Source organism: Apium graveolens, chromosome 2 (genome assembly GCF_009905375.1).
Source record: "Apium graveolens cultivar Ventura chromosome 2, ASM990537v1, whole genome shotgun sequence".
Taxonomy (NCBI): Eukaryota; Viridiplantae; Streptophyta; class Magnoliopsida; order Apiales; family Apiaceae; genus Apium; species Apium graveolens.
Genome location: NC_133648.1, coordinates 232,045,293 through 232,060,140, shown reverse-complemented (window position 1 = coordinate 232,060,140; position 14,848 = coordinate 232,045,293).

The following is a 14,848-nucleotide window of genomic DNA, read 5'->3' as shown; positions in this document are numbered from 1 at the left end:
GACAAATGAACTTACCTCACTTACTTGAGGTGCTTCCATTACAGGGAAATAGAAGAGTTGCACTTCTCTATGATGATTTGCCTTGTTCAAATCTGCAATAATTATTCTCTCTTGAACCCAACAATCTAATTTGTTATTTGGGTTCTCAAGTACAATTTCCTCAGAGAGGTGTTTAGCTAACATCATGAAAAATCTAGCATAATAAACATTTTTTCCCCTCTTATTTAACTCTCCTAATTTAAAACCCAACTCAAACAAAACAAGATCACTGAAATTAAAGAACTTATCTGTAAGTAGCATGTAAAGCATGTTAAGCATGGAAATATTGACAGAGTCAAAATTACTGATTTTACCAGAAAAGACCTTGGTCACTACATCACATATGAAACTTCATTCCTTCCTAAGACCCAATCTCATAATGTCATTTAACGTAGTAGTAGAGAGAGCATAGTTCATGGAATTAAGCATATTGACTATATCAGTGTCTGTGTGTGGTGAGGTCATAGTATTATCAGGAATCTTGAAACATGCTTTGATAACATCACTACTAATACAGAATTCCTTACCTTTAATGGTGAGAGTGATGGTCTTATATGTCGAGTTGTATGAAGCAGTAGTCCACATCTCTTCAACAACCTCACAGAAGATAGTGGGTGATTCTAGCATTGCATAGTTGAGTTTGCATTTCTTCACAAAATCCATCATTTTGTGGTAGTCACTTAAATGTTGAATCCCCTTGTTCACTAGAGCAGTGAAGTTGTTCTTCTCATAGATGTATCCAGTTTGTGACATGATCTTGACTACCGGTGCCATTGTTAGAGAGTGGAAATTGCAGAGATAGAGATGCTTTTGAGAAAGAGAGAATTTAGAGCAGATAATTTGAGAATGATTAAAGAAAAGCAATGGAAATGAAATAAGCTTTTATACTATCTCAAAAATAACTATCAAGAATAATAAAGTAAAATAAAGTAACCAATGAAAATTGCCTAAAATAGCCGTTTAAAAATAAACTGTAAAAATTCCATCAATTATCCGTCGTGTTATGCTTACAAACTGTAAGTATACTCGATGGATAATGTTCAGGAAATTAATGGCTAAGATTAAGACAATTCGACGGATGAGGATAAACTGTTATCCGTCAAGTTATAAAATATTCCAGAAAAATAATTGATTTTTATTTACAAGCAATATTCCGACGGATGATCAAACTCGATGGATAAAGATCATTCATCGAGATGTAAATTTTGACTTAGCCAAAATTCCATCTTAGACTGAAAAATCAATTAAATTTCTGGCTGCATAACAACCTGCAAATTATCTGAAAAGATTTAAGAATAATTAAGCATACCTAACTCACTTACCAACCTTGTGAAGGTGGATTCATCCAGTGGCTTGGTAAAAATATCTACAGGCTGCTTTTTACTTGGAACAAAATGTAGTTCTATAGTACCATTCATTACATGTTTCCTTATGAAATGGTACTTGATGTCTATGTGCTTTGTCCTTGAATGTTGTACTGGATTTTCAGTGATGGCAATTAAACTTGTGTTATCACAGAAAATAGGAATCCTCTCAACTTGCAGACCATAGTCTAGCAATTGATTTTTCATCCACAGAATCTGTGCACAGCAACTGCGAGCAGCAATATATTCAGCTTCAGCTGTAGAGGTAGAAACTGAATTTTGCTTTTTACTGAACCAGGACACAAGCTTATTTCCTAGAAATTGACATGTTCCTATTGTATTTTTTCTATCAATTCTACAACCTGCATAATCTGCATCTGAATAACCAGTTATATCAAAACCAAAATCTCTAAGGTACCAAATGCCAAGTTTTGGTGTTCCCTTGAAATATCTGAAAATTCTCTTAATAACTACTAAGTGAGATTCTCTAGGATCAACCTGAAATCTAGCACACAAACATGTAGCAAACATTATATCTGGCCTACTAGTTGTTAAGTACAGAAGTGAGCCAACCATGCCCCTATAACTTGAAATATTCACAGACTTTTCAGTAGTGTTTAATTCAAGCTTAGTTGCAGTGGCCATGGGAGTTTTTGCAGATGTGCAATCCATTAGATCAAACTTATTTAAAAGATCATAAATATATTTAGTTTGACTAATGAATATTCCATCACTAATTTGCTTAACTTGCAAACCAAGAAAGTAAGTTAGTTCTCCCATCATACTCATTTCATACTTACTCTACATCAATTTGGCAAACTTTTTGCAAAGTTTTTCATCTGTAGAGCCAAAAATAATGTTATCTATATAAATTTGAACAAGTATACTAGAGCCATTAACATTTCTAAAGAATAAAGTTTTATCTACAGTACCTCCTGTGAAGTGATTTTCCAAAAGGAACCTTGATAAAGTGTCATACCAGGCTCTAGGTGCTTGCTTCAGTCCATAAAGTGCTTTCAAAAGATAGTAGACATATTCTGAAAAATTTGGATCTTCAAAACCAGGAGGCTGACTAACATAGACTTCATTCCAAGTCTCCATTCAGAAAGGCACTTTTGACATCCATTTGATAGACCTTGAAATTGGCATGGGCTGCATAGGCTAAGAAGATTCTAATGGCTTCAAGTCTTGTAAGAGGAGCAAATGTTTCATCAAAATCTATTCCTTCTTATTGACAATAGCCCTTAGCAACCAATCTAGCTTTGTTCCTGACTACTATACCATTTTCATCCATCTTGTTTCTGAATACCCATTTGGTGTCAATTGGATTCTTTCCTTTAGGCTTGGGCACCAGCTTCCATACCTTATTCCTCTCAAATTGGTTTAGCTCCTCCTGCATAGCTAAAATCCAATCAGGATCCAATAAAGCTTCTTCTACCTTCTTTGGTTCTTCCTTTGAAAGAAAGCTGATGTATAGACATTCTTCTTGAGTTTCTCTCCTTTCTTTGAACTCTATAAGATACATCACCAATGATGAGCTCAAAGGGGTGATCTTTTGTCCATTTTCTTTGTTGAGGTAGATTAGCTCTAGATGAAGAGGCCTCATTGTTGTCTTGATGTGTGGTTAAGTTTTAATTGTTAGAAACTTCCCCTGAGTTAATGGATCTTTGATTTGATAAAGGGGAGCTTTCTGTAAGTGATCTATCTTGACTCACAGCTCCTTTTGATAACCCGACGGATGGTGAATTTTGAGTACCGACGGATGAAGCAGGTTGCCTTTCGACGGATAAGGTAGATTGTCTTCTGACGGATGAAGCATTATGCAACTCGACAGATGTTGAATTTTGTGCTTCATTGGTAGTAGATTTTTCTACATTATCTTTTGATACTGTTTCTTGATCACTTTCATCATCACTGTCATCATTAACCATCTCCACATTGTCAAATTTGAGGCTCTCATGGTAGTCTCCATCTTGCAGTCCTTCAATCTTTTTATTATCAAACATAACATGTATTGATTCCACAACAATGTTGGTTCTTAGATTGTAGACTCTATATGCTTTACCAACAGCATATCCAACAAAAATTCCTTCATCTACTTTAGCGTCAACTTCTCATTCTGATCAGTTTGATTTCTCAAGATATAACATTTGCAGCCAAAGACATGAAGAAAATTTAGAGTTGGCTTCTTGTTCTTGAAAAATTGATAGGGATTCATGCATTTTGCTTGATTAATCAGACAAATATTATGAGTGTAGCATGCAGTATTTACAGCTTCAGCCCAGAAATATGTTGGTAATTTAGATTCTTCAAGCATTGTCCTGGCGGCTTCAATAAGTGATATGTTCTTCCTTTCCACTACTCCATTCTGTTGTGGAGTTCTTGCTGCTGAAAACTCATGCAAAATTCCATTTTCTTCACAAAATGCTCTCATGGCAGAATTTTTGAACTCGGTTCCATTGTCACTCCTGATTCTTCTTACTTTGAAATCAGGATGATTATTGACTTGCCTTATGTGATTGATGATGATTTCACTAGCCTCATCTTTAGACTTTAGGAAATATGTCCAAGAGAACTTTGAGAAATCATCTACAATTACTAGGCAAAATCTTTTCCTTGAAATGGACAACACATTGACTGGTCCAAACAAATCCATGTGTAGCAGTTGTAAAGGTTCTTCAATTTTTGAATCAAGCTTCTTCCTGAATGATGCTTTGATCTGCTTTCCTTTTAGACAGGCATCACACAATCCATCCTTAGAAAACTCCACTTGAGGTATACCTCTAACCAGTTCTTTCTTTACTAGTTCATTCATGGTCTTGAAGTTTAAATGGGATAGCTTCTTGTGCCATAACCAACTTTCATCCTGACTTGCTTTGCTGAGAAGACAAGTAACAGATTATGCATTTGATGAGTTGAAGTCAGCTAGGTACACATTTCCTTTTCTCACACCAATGAGAACCACTTTGTTGCTCCTATTGTTAGTCACAACACATGCTTCTGAGTTGAAGGTTACTAAATTGCCTTTATCACAAAGTTGGCTGATACTCAGCAAATTATGCTTGAGACCATCCACTAAGGCAGCTTCCTTGATAATGACATTGTCTTTTGAAATCAAGCCATATCTCACAGTATAACCCTTGTTGTCATCTCCAAAAGTAATACTAGGGCCAGCTCTCTCCTTGAACTCTGTGAGCAGAGTAGAATCACCAGTCATGTGTCTTGAACAACCACTATCCAAGTACCATAGATTCTTTCTATTTCCCAGCACACATCAAAATCAAATCAAGTTGATTTTGGTACCCAAGTTTCCTTGGGTCCTGCCTTGTTAGCTTTCTTTTTCTGTTTCTTAGGTTTGATCTCATTTGACTTGGGGATATCAGATTCATCCTTAGTCATTTGAGTTGAACCTTTGTAACCATTCATTACAGCAGAATTATCATGCATATTATGATTAACAGGGAATGGCATGCTATTAGTGAATATGTTATTCCAGTAAGGCATGCTAAATGGCATTTGTGGCATACTAAATGCAGCATAATAAGGATTAGGTGCAAATGGCATATTAGCAAACTGTGCATTCATATTCTGTGTAGACATAGCATTCATAGGCATAGGAGGCATGGCATTCATGTTGGGAAAGTGAGGTGGCACAGATATGGAAGTAGGCATGGCAGATTTGCAATTAACAGACAAATGATTTGCACTACCACACTTGACACAGATTTTTCTAGGAGTATATTTATCAGGTGTGTAGTTATTGTGTTTGTTAATCCCTACTTTACTATTTCTATTATTTTTCCTTTTAGCCTCTATTTTAACCTCAATCTTTTCAAGTCTGTCACTCAATTTCTTGACAGTCATATGACCAACATTAGCCTTCTTCTCCTTCTTCACTTGACTAGATTCTCCTGGAAAAAAATTCTTGGAAACTGATCAATATCTCTCATTTAACTTGACAAGCTTGGCTTTACTCACAGGCTTGCTCACATTCGTCGGATGAGGATTTATGTCACTCGACAGATAACCCTTTTTGCTATCCGACGGATGACCCTCATCATCCGTCGAGTCTAACATCTGTTAGCAATCCTTCCATCAAATTGGATTCCAGCTTCTCCTTGTTCTTCTTCCAGACTGCATCACAAAAGGACTCAATCCCTTGAACTTTGGTGATTTGAGCATGAACATCTCTAGATGTTTTCCATGCCTTAATCACCTCATGTTCACGTTCAAGCTGCTTCTTCAAGATCTCTTCTTTCTTCAAAGACTCAGTTAATTCATCCTTAGCAATTTTGCACTCAATTCTTAATTTTTCAAATTCAATGAACTGAGACTCTAGCACATTATTCCTCTCACTCAAAAACAAATTATTTTCTTTGATTTTAGCATTTTCTTTAGTGTGAGACATTAAGTGTAACACGCAAATGATATAATTCTACAGACATGTCATTTATAGCATCACTACACTCAGCTTTAGATAAATGTGCAAGGTTAGTGGTGATTACCTGATTACTTGAAGAACTTGTCTCTATTTCATCAGACTTGGCCATTAGGGCTAGATTGACATAGCTGACATCCTCATCCTCATCCAGACCATCTGCAGCCCAGTCATTTTCTTGCGTAATGAAAGCCCTTTCCTTTTGTTTGAGCAGCTCAAAGTATTTCTGTTTATAATCCACTGGCTCAAACTTCTTTTTATTGGAATCTGACTTTCTACACTCACTGGAAAAGTGCCCTGCCAAGCCACCTTTGAAACACTTGAATTTTGATTTATCCACCATGTTTCTATTTGCCTTAGCTGCTCCAAAGTTCTTCTTGAACTTGAGGTTGGAAAATCTTCTGGAAAGAAATGCTAGATGTTCATCAATATCTTCCATGTCATCTTGGCTCAAAGAATCTTCATTTTCTGCTGCCAGCCCCTTGCCCTTGTTTTCACAGACCTTTGAAGTTGATTCAACAGCTTCCATCTTCATCTCTTTCTCTTTTTCTAACTCAACAACTAGTGCAATGGATCCTCCTTTCTTCTTTCCTCTCTCCATCCTTTCACCTTGCTCTATTTCAAGCTCATAGGTTTTCAGGATGCCATACAGTCTCTCCAAAGTAAACTCCTTGTAATCTTGAGAGTTTCTCAATGAGATTGTCATTGGTTTCCATTTCTTTGGAAGAGATCTAAGAAACTTCAAATTGGAGTCTTTTGTCTGATAGACTCTTCCATGCAGCTTCAGAGCATTTAGTAGTTTTTGAAACCTACTAAAGATGTCAGTGAGAGACTCACTTTCTTCACTATGAAAATGCTCATATTGCTGAATCAGTAGCTGCATCTTGTTTTCTTTAACTTGCTCAGTGCCATCACAGATAATCTGTATTGTATCCCAAACATCCTTGGCAGTTTTGCAATTGTTAATGTTGTCAAACATATCACCATCAACTCCATTAAACAGGATATTCAAGGCCTTCTTATCTTTCCTGACTTGTTCAATATCAGGATCAGACCATTCATGCCTTGGCTTGGGGACAGATGGCTCATTTCTAGTTGCAGCTCTCATTGGTACATGAGGGCCTCTTTCTATGCAATCTACATAGGCCTCATCTTGAGAAAGTAAATGAAGATGCATCTTTACCTTCCAGTGATGGTAATTATCTTTATCCAGAAAAGGAATCTTAACTCCAACATCCTTCTTGTTCATCTTGCTATTTTGTTGTGATCTTTAAACTCTTTGTTTATCAAGAGCTTGCTCTGATACCAATTGTTAGTCCCTTAAGAATGCAACAAGAAATACAGAAGGGGGGTTGAATGGAATTTTTGAAACTTTTTCATAAATAAAATTGTTCTAACTTAAACATATATATTAGTGTGAATTGATTTGCAGAGTGTGGAATAATAACTTGAAATGAATCAAAACACAAGTAATTAAAAATACAAGTCTTTAAAAACTTTCTGGTGGATTTGAATGTATCCACCAGAGATATATAATATATCAAGAGAACTCTGTGTAGCAATTAGCTCACAACTGCTTACAAATTGACAACAACTAAGATTGTAGAGAAATGCTAAGAATACTGCCTACAAATGTTTCTCTCTTAGTTGCTTAGTTAGTTGTTCTATTTGCTACTTCTTGGTTTTTATATCACCAAGATTACAAAGCAATAAGACAAGATAATAAAACAAAACTACCAAGTCTAAAACTATGCTACTTCATTACTCTATTCCAGCATCTTTGAATATCTTCATAATAGCATGGAAATGGCAATGCTTCTTTGTTCTCTAAAACCCAGTTGAATAGGCTTCCACATTCCATTTGCATACATTCGACGCATGTAACTGTGTTGTCACTATCAACAGATGTTTGAATTCTTTATCCGTCGAGTTCATGATCATCTGTCGAGTTCATGATCATCCATCGAGTTCATGATCATCCGTCGGTTTGTCTTGTTGATCATCCGTCGAATGGCATTGTTGTTTATCCGTCGGGTAGCAATCTGGAACTTGACTTCATTTTATTTATGCAGAATTACAAGACATCATCTATGTACAATTAATCAACCTATTCTGCATATCTAGTTAAAGTCAACATGACTTGAGTACTACTACAGAATCTAAATAATGTGTATGCAGAAATGTGCTACAGACTTATTGTTACATAAGCTACTCACTCTATGGATAATAAAACATCATCCGTCGGGACTATATTGAGTTATCCGTCGGGACTATAATCCTTATCCATCGAGTGCTACATTTTTCACTAAGTAAAATCTACCAAGGTGTTTTGTTAATGTAATCATCAAGTACACAACATATACACAACAACTTTGCTTCATCAAGCATTATTCGTGCAGCTTCAATGAGAGTCGTGTTCTTTCTTTCTACAACTCCATTTTGCTGTGGAGTTCCAGGTGCAGAAAACTCCTGTTTGATTCCACGATCTTTGCAGAACTCTTCCATGATTGAATTCTTGAACTCAGTGCCATTATCACTCCTTATGATTTTAACAGAATCTTTGACCATCTTATCCAGCTGTCTGACATGATCAGTTAGAGTAGATGCAGTTTCAGTCTTCTTGTGCAAGAAGTACACCCATGTGTACCTTGTGAACTCATCCACTATAACCATATCATATTTCTTCTTTGTAATAGACATGACATTGACTGGACCAAATAGATCAACATGCAATAGGTAATAAGGCTCAAGAATTGATAACTCAGTTTTGCTCTTGAAGGAAGATTTTCTTTGTTTTGCCTTCTGACATGAATCACAGAGGCCATCAGGAGCAAATACTGTTTTTGGCAGTCCTCTCACAAGATCTTTCTTTACAAGCTCATTTATATTGTTGAAATTTAAATGAGAAAGTTTCTTGTGCCAATTCCAGCATTCTTCAATTGATGCTCTACTCAATAGACAGATTGCAGAACCATCAGTACTTGTTGAAAGTCTAGCTTTATAAATCTTACCATGACTGTATCCTTTCATAACCACTTTGCCTGTTGAAATACTTATAACTTCACAGTGTTCTTCAAAGAAATCAACATGATAACCTCTGTCACATATTTGATTATACTCAACAGATTGTGTTTAAGTCCTAAGACTAGAGCTACTGTTTCAATGATGACATTCCCAAGATTGATTTTGCCATATCCCAGAGTTTTCCCGATATTGTCATCTCCATAAGAAACTCATGGGCCATCTTTCTCCACAAAGTCTGATAGCAGGGCATTATTTCCAGTCATATATCCTGAACATCCACTGTACAGAACTAGGATGTTCTTCCTGTTGCCCTGTAATCACAAAGACCACTAATGGTTAGTTTTAAGGACCCAGACTTGCTTGGATCCTTTGTCCTTTATAAGTTTGTTAACATTTGTAGCGGATTTAACATCAGAGTTTATGCTATCATTTTTCTTATCAGTATTGACAGTATCAGACTCTGCATCATACTTTACACTAGAAGGAATTAAGGTAACTTTCTTTAAAGAAGGTTTTATCTGATAATAATCATAGTACAAACTATGATATTCCTTACAAGTATAAATGGAATGCCACACACTACCACAATGAAAACAAGGATTTTGTGGCTTAAACCTAACAGACTGACTCTTAACTCCTGACTTATAAGGTAAGGAGTTTATATTCTTATTCTTCCTACAAAAAAAAGCCAGATGGTTAGAGTTTCCACAGTTATAGCATTTCTTTCTAGGAGCATTAGGAACAGGCATATAATTGTTACTTTTATCCATTCCTTCCTTTCCATTCCTATTTTTCCTAGCTGCCTTTACCTAGTTTACACTGGTAATCTCTTTCAGCTTATGTTTAATCTGCTTCTTTGTCATTAAGCCTATGTTAACTTCAGTTGGTTAATCCTGTTCTAATTTGTCAAAAGTTGACTCTGCTATCACTTCTGTCTCAATATCATTCATCTTTTCAGAATCAGACTTTACAGTTTTAGCTACAAATTTAACAGGATTTACCTTTGGCTTAGTAGTCTATTTAACAATAATTGGCTTAACTTGTTCAGTTCCTTTTTCACTTTTCTCATCTCCATAACCTAAGCCCTCTTTCCAGTTTCCACTACTTAGTATATCCTGAGTTGCTCTGCCAGAGTTAGTCCAAGTCCTGATAATCTTTCTCTCCTTTTCTAACTCATTTTTTAGAGATTTATTCATTTTTAGCACTTCATCTCTCACATAGAAAGCATCATCTCTATCCTTCTGAGTTTGATGGAGCATAACTAACTCTTTTTCTAAATAATCATTCCTCTTTTTAAAGGCAAGATTTTCCGAAGTTAATATTTCACATGTTAAAGTTTGATCTCTATAGCTAATAAACATGGTTTTAAGATATAATCTCAACTCAGTAATATCATCAGTATGAAAAGCATAAGTTGTTTGAGGTACCTTTAACTCAGCAGCATCAGAACTGCTATCAGCATTTGCCATCAAGGCATAGTTTTCCTCATCTTCGGAATCTGAGGAGTCTATCCAGCTTTTCTTCTTTGTGACAAGAGCTTGGCCTTTATCACTCTTTCCTTTCCTACAGTCAGGAGATATGTGGCCTTTCTCACCATAGTTGTAGCATTTCACATTTTAGTAATCTCCTCTGTCAAACTTTCCTCATTTGCCTTCAGATTTCCTGAGGACCTTCTTATTTGAACTTCTACCTTTCCTGGAAAACTTCTTTCCTCTTCTGAATTTCCTGTATGCTATCTTTGTGATACCATTCACCATAAGAGCACATAGCTTCATCATCTCTTCATCAACATCTCCTTCAGATAGACTTTCAGTTTCTAAATCATCATCATCAGAACTTGATGATTCTGAATCAGACTTTATGAAGAGAGCCTTTCCTTTTCCTTTCTTTGAGACAGCCACTTTGGGGGGTTTCTCCTCAGCATTAAGAGCAACTGTTCTTGATTTTCTCCCATGTCTCTTGCTTCTTTGATCCATCTCAAGTTCATAAGTCTTGAGCATTCCATAAATTTCATCATGAGTAGTTTCATCAACAGCATAGTTATCTCTTATAATAGTAGCTTTCAAAACCCAACTTTTAAGAAGAGCTAAAAGGAATTTTAGATTTGAATCTTCAATGTCATATTCCTTGTCCACCAGTGACGTATCATTCAAGAGTTTGACAAACCTGTTATATAAGTCAGTTAATGACTCATCACTTTTTGAGTCAAAGTGCTCATTCTCTTGAGTGAGTATAGTCCTCCTGTTTTTCTTGATTGCATCAGTTCCCTGACACCTTGTCTCCAAAGCATCCCATATCTCCTTTGCAGTCTTACAGTGAATTACCCTATTTGACATGACATTATCAATGGAACTATGCAGCAAATGCCTTACTTTTGCATCCTTGGCAATAGATGAGATATCTTCAGCTGTGTATTCGCTTTTCTCCTTTATTATGGTCTTTGCTGGCTGATCTGCAACTACAACAGAGAGCTTGGTTGGCTTATACAGTCCTTCATTAATTCTGTCAAGGTATTCTGGATCTGTAGCTTCCAGAAACATAGCCATCTTCACTTTCCATATGGGATATTCAGACGTTCTCAGCATGGGAACCCTGATAGTCTCATATCGAGTATGGGTTTGAGTCTTTAGAGTTTCTTCGATTTTAGCAGGCTTGGTTGGATTTTCTTTTTCTTCAGACATGATTGTTTTGGATCTTTACTGTATGTGTGTTAACAGATAGGCTCTGATATCTCTTGTTAGGTCACACAACACTGTAGAAGGGGGTTGAATACAGTGTAGAATATAATCAAATCGATTTAAAGCACAAGTAACAGAAAACAACTGTATTCGATATAATAAACTCTGTTACAATGGAACTGTTCTCTCTCAGTGATGAACAAATATCATGAGAGCTGCTAGGTTACAATTATATGATCTTCTTGATGATCGTAACTCTTATAGAGTAAACCTATGTCTGTGTTTATATAGACACACAGTTACAAGATAACTTCTAGTTGATATGGAATATAATTCTGTCTCCTAAAATATATCAACCAGATATCTTATAATTCTTCTAGTCCTCGAACTCTTTCCTTGCATATCTTCTTCTTGTATTAATCTCGATCTTCTTTCCTGTAAATCAGCTTCCTTCCTTAACTGTAAGTCCTCCAGTACTTAAGTTCTGATATCCATCTTCTGATATTATCTTCTGATAATCTAAGTTCTGATATCCTTAAGTTCTGACTTCCAGTAAGTCCTGATTCCAGTAAGAACTGATATTTCCTGTTAGTTAAGATCTGAGAACTAAACATGAAACATATTAGATGTGACATCTCCAATATATTCAACATGAACATAAAATTAGCTACTGCAGAAAGCATGACACATGATGTCCTACGTGATCTACTGGGACTCAAGTCGGACATGACTGGTTATACGGTACTGACTACTCCTAGCTTTTAAAATATTACTTCTTGTTATCAGAATGCATAGTAAAATATATTCCTTTCCTTTTTAATGCTAGTCATTGCAGGATAATCAGCAAGTTCAAAACATAACAGAGAAAGCCCAACTTCATGATGTTGGATTTCAAAACATGGTACTTTTTACTTTGAGTTGCAGTTTACCTATGTTCTAAGATCTTCCCTATGTTAAATGTGAGTGCATTATTTTATCAGGATCTGGAAGTTTATAATCTAAAGAAGCATCTAACGGAGTTCGTTGTGGAGAGAAAAGGGTAAGTTTTTACATTGAATTTTAATGTCAGGTGTGAGGATCAGTTACTTCCGGTGTTCCCTTTTCATATCTATATTGTTTTCATCTTTTATTTAGATGGCTCGAGGAAATAGACAGAAAACAGGCTGAGCTTGTTACAACACAAATTGCGCTAGAGGAACTCCGACAGGAGGATCGATTACTCACCACCAAAAATGACATGCTTATGGTACTTGTGCCTTGTTTTTAGCAACATCTTTTAACATGCAATATTTTTCTGGCTTCTTGAAATCGTCTTTCTTCCTCAGATGGAGAAAGTTAATCAGAAGAAGAAGGTGTGTCTCTAGCGTGTAAGGTATAGATCTTGAAAAGATGATATATGTCGTAATAAATTAATCAAAGCAATTCCGAGAATATATGGTATATGATTGAGATATGATCATAGCCATAAATAAAATGGCACTCCAGTGGAAGCTAACCAGGTCTGACCAGCTATAAGCTTCGCTGCTGTGAACTTGGATGCCTCATTTGCACTGGTAATAACATGGTACCCACGCCACCTGTCCCTTTTGTTGGTTATGGAACCTGGTCCGAAATTCCTGTACTCTCCATAGTATAAAGTATTCTAAGCAAAATTAGATTCTTGCCTTGCTAACCATCCTTGTGGATTCACTAAGTTGTCAATTTAGGAATTCATCACAACCGTTCTCGAATACTGCTGCCATGGACGTCCTAGGTATGTATTAAATTGGCCTACTATTGGTCTGAGGTCCTAGACCATGTTACCCAAGCACATGTTACCTTGAGTACAGAGGTCACAAGGGTCCAGTTATGTCAATTTCTACCAATTCGTTTGGACAATGGATTGCTTCTGGTACAGACTTATAGAACTTATGTTTTCCTTTTATTCGTAAAATAGAAGATCTTATATTTTAGCAATAATAAGACTTCTAGTATGTGAATATCATCCTTTCTGTATGTTGAAACCTGGAAAATAGTATAAGCTAACTAAAGACTGTAAAATATACCTTATTTAGTCCTTTCTCATTGTTTTGGACTTCAATATTATGGGAAGTGGCTCCTTCTTCATATTGGGGTGTGTAAACTGGTCGATGTGAGTTTAACTATAATCTCTATTCCATAAAGGGTCAAGTGATGGAACTGTGCATATCTGGGAAATTGACACCGGAAGATGTCTTAAAATATGGGAGCTAGAGGAAGCTGTAAATTATGTGGCATGGAATCCTTCTCCAGAGCTTCCTATTTTAGCAGTTGTTGTGTAAGACTAACTTGTTTATATATATATATGTATATATGTGTGTGTGTGTGTATGTGTGTGTATGTATATATCTCTTTGTTTGTTCATTTCCTGTTCCCTACAACTAAATATGTAAACTATGTTGGCGCAAAACAAATGCAGGGGGGCAGATGTTTACCTTCTAAATGCGAGGTTAGGAAGTGAAGAACAACATAAGATTGAAGAACTTCTACATGTTGAAACACCTGCAGCACCTACACCAGATGTTTCTAGTCTGTTTAATTTTAATACGTTATTTTGGCTTTATGTCTTGCGGTGACTGATGTTTGCTAATTACATAATTCATGTTATTTAGGTAAAGGTGCACCCAATATAAGCTGGACTCAAGATGATATATGCCGCAATTGTAATAGTATCTTTTTGGCACAACGAACTTGTAATGAATTTAGTAGTTAGTATGATGTTGAGGTTGTTGGATGTATTTTGTGGATGGAACTAGTAATAGGGTCGTTGGATGATGTTTTGGATGGCTAGTAGAAATTTTTTGAATGGTTATTAGGATAATTTTCATGGGCTTCTATAATTATGAAATATTATCTTGCAAAAATTTTAATTAAAGCGTTGCATTTGATATTTGGGTGTTGCATTATAAAGTAGTAGTAATGTTTTTACCAGATATTGTGGTATTGCATTAGCTATATAAGCGTTGCTTTTAATTATGTTCTACTGTCTTAAAAGTTGATAAAAAGCGTTGCATTACATACCAGTGACGTGGCATGTGGACCGCTGTTGATGTGGCATGTGGTCCCCACTGCTTACATAGCATTTTTAGTGGGGCCCAGTGCTGACGTGGCGTTTGTGTGGGGCCCAATGCTGATATGGCATCCACGTGTCACGTGCTAACATGGCCTTAATGTGGGCCCCACATATAGAGTCTTACATCCAGCTTATGTCAGAGCCAACGCTTTTTGGTGTTGCATTTGATGTATATACTGTTGCATTACATCTATTAGGCAATGCTTATTGGTGT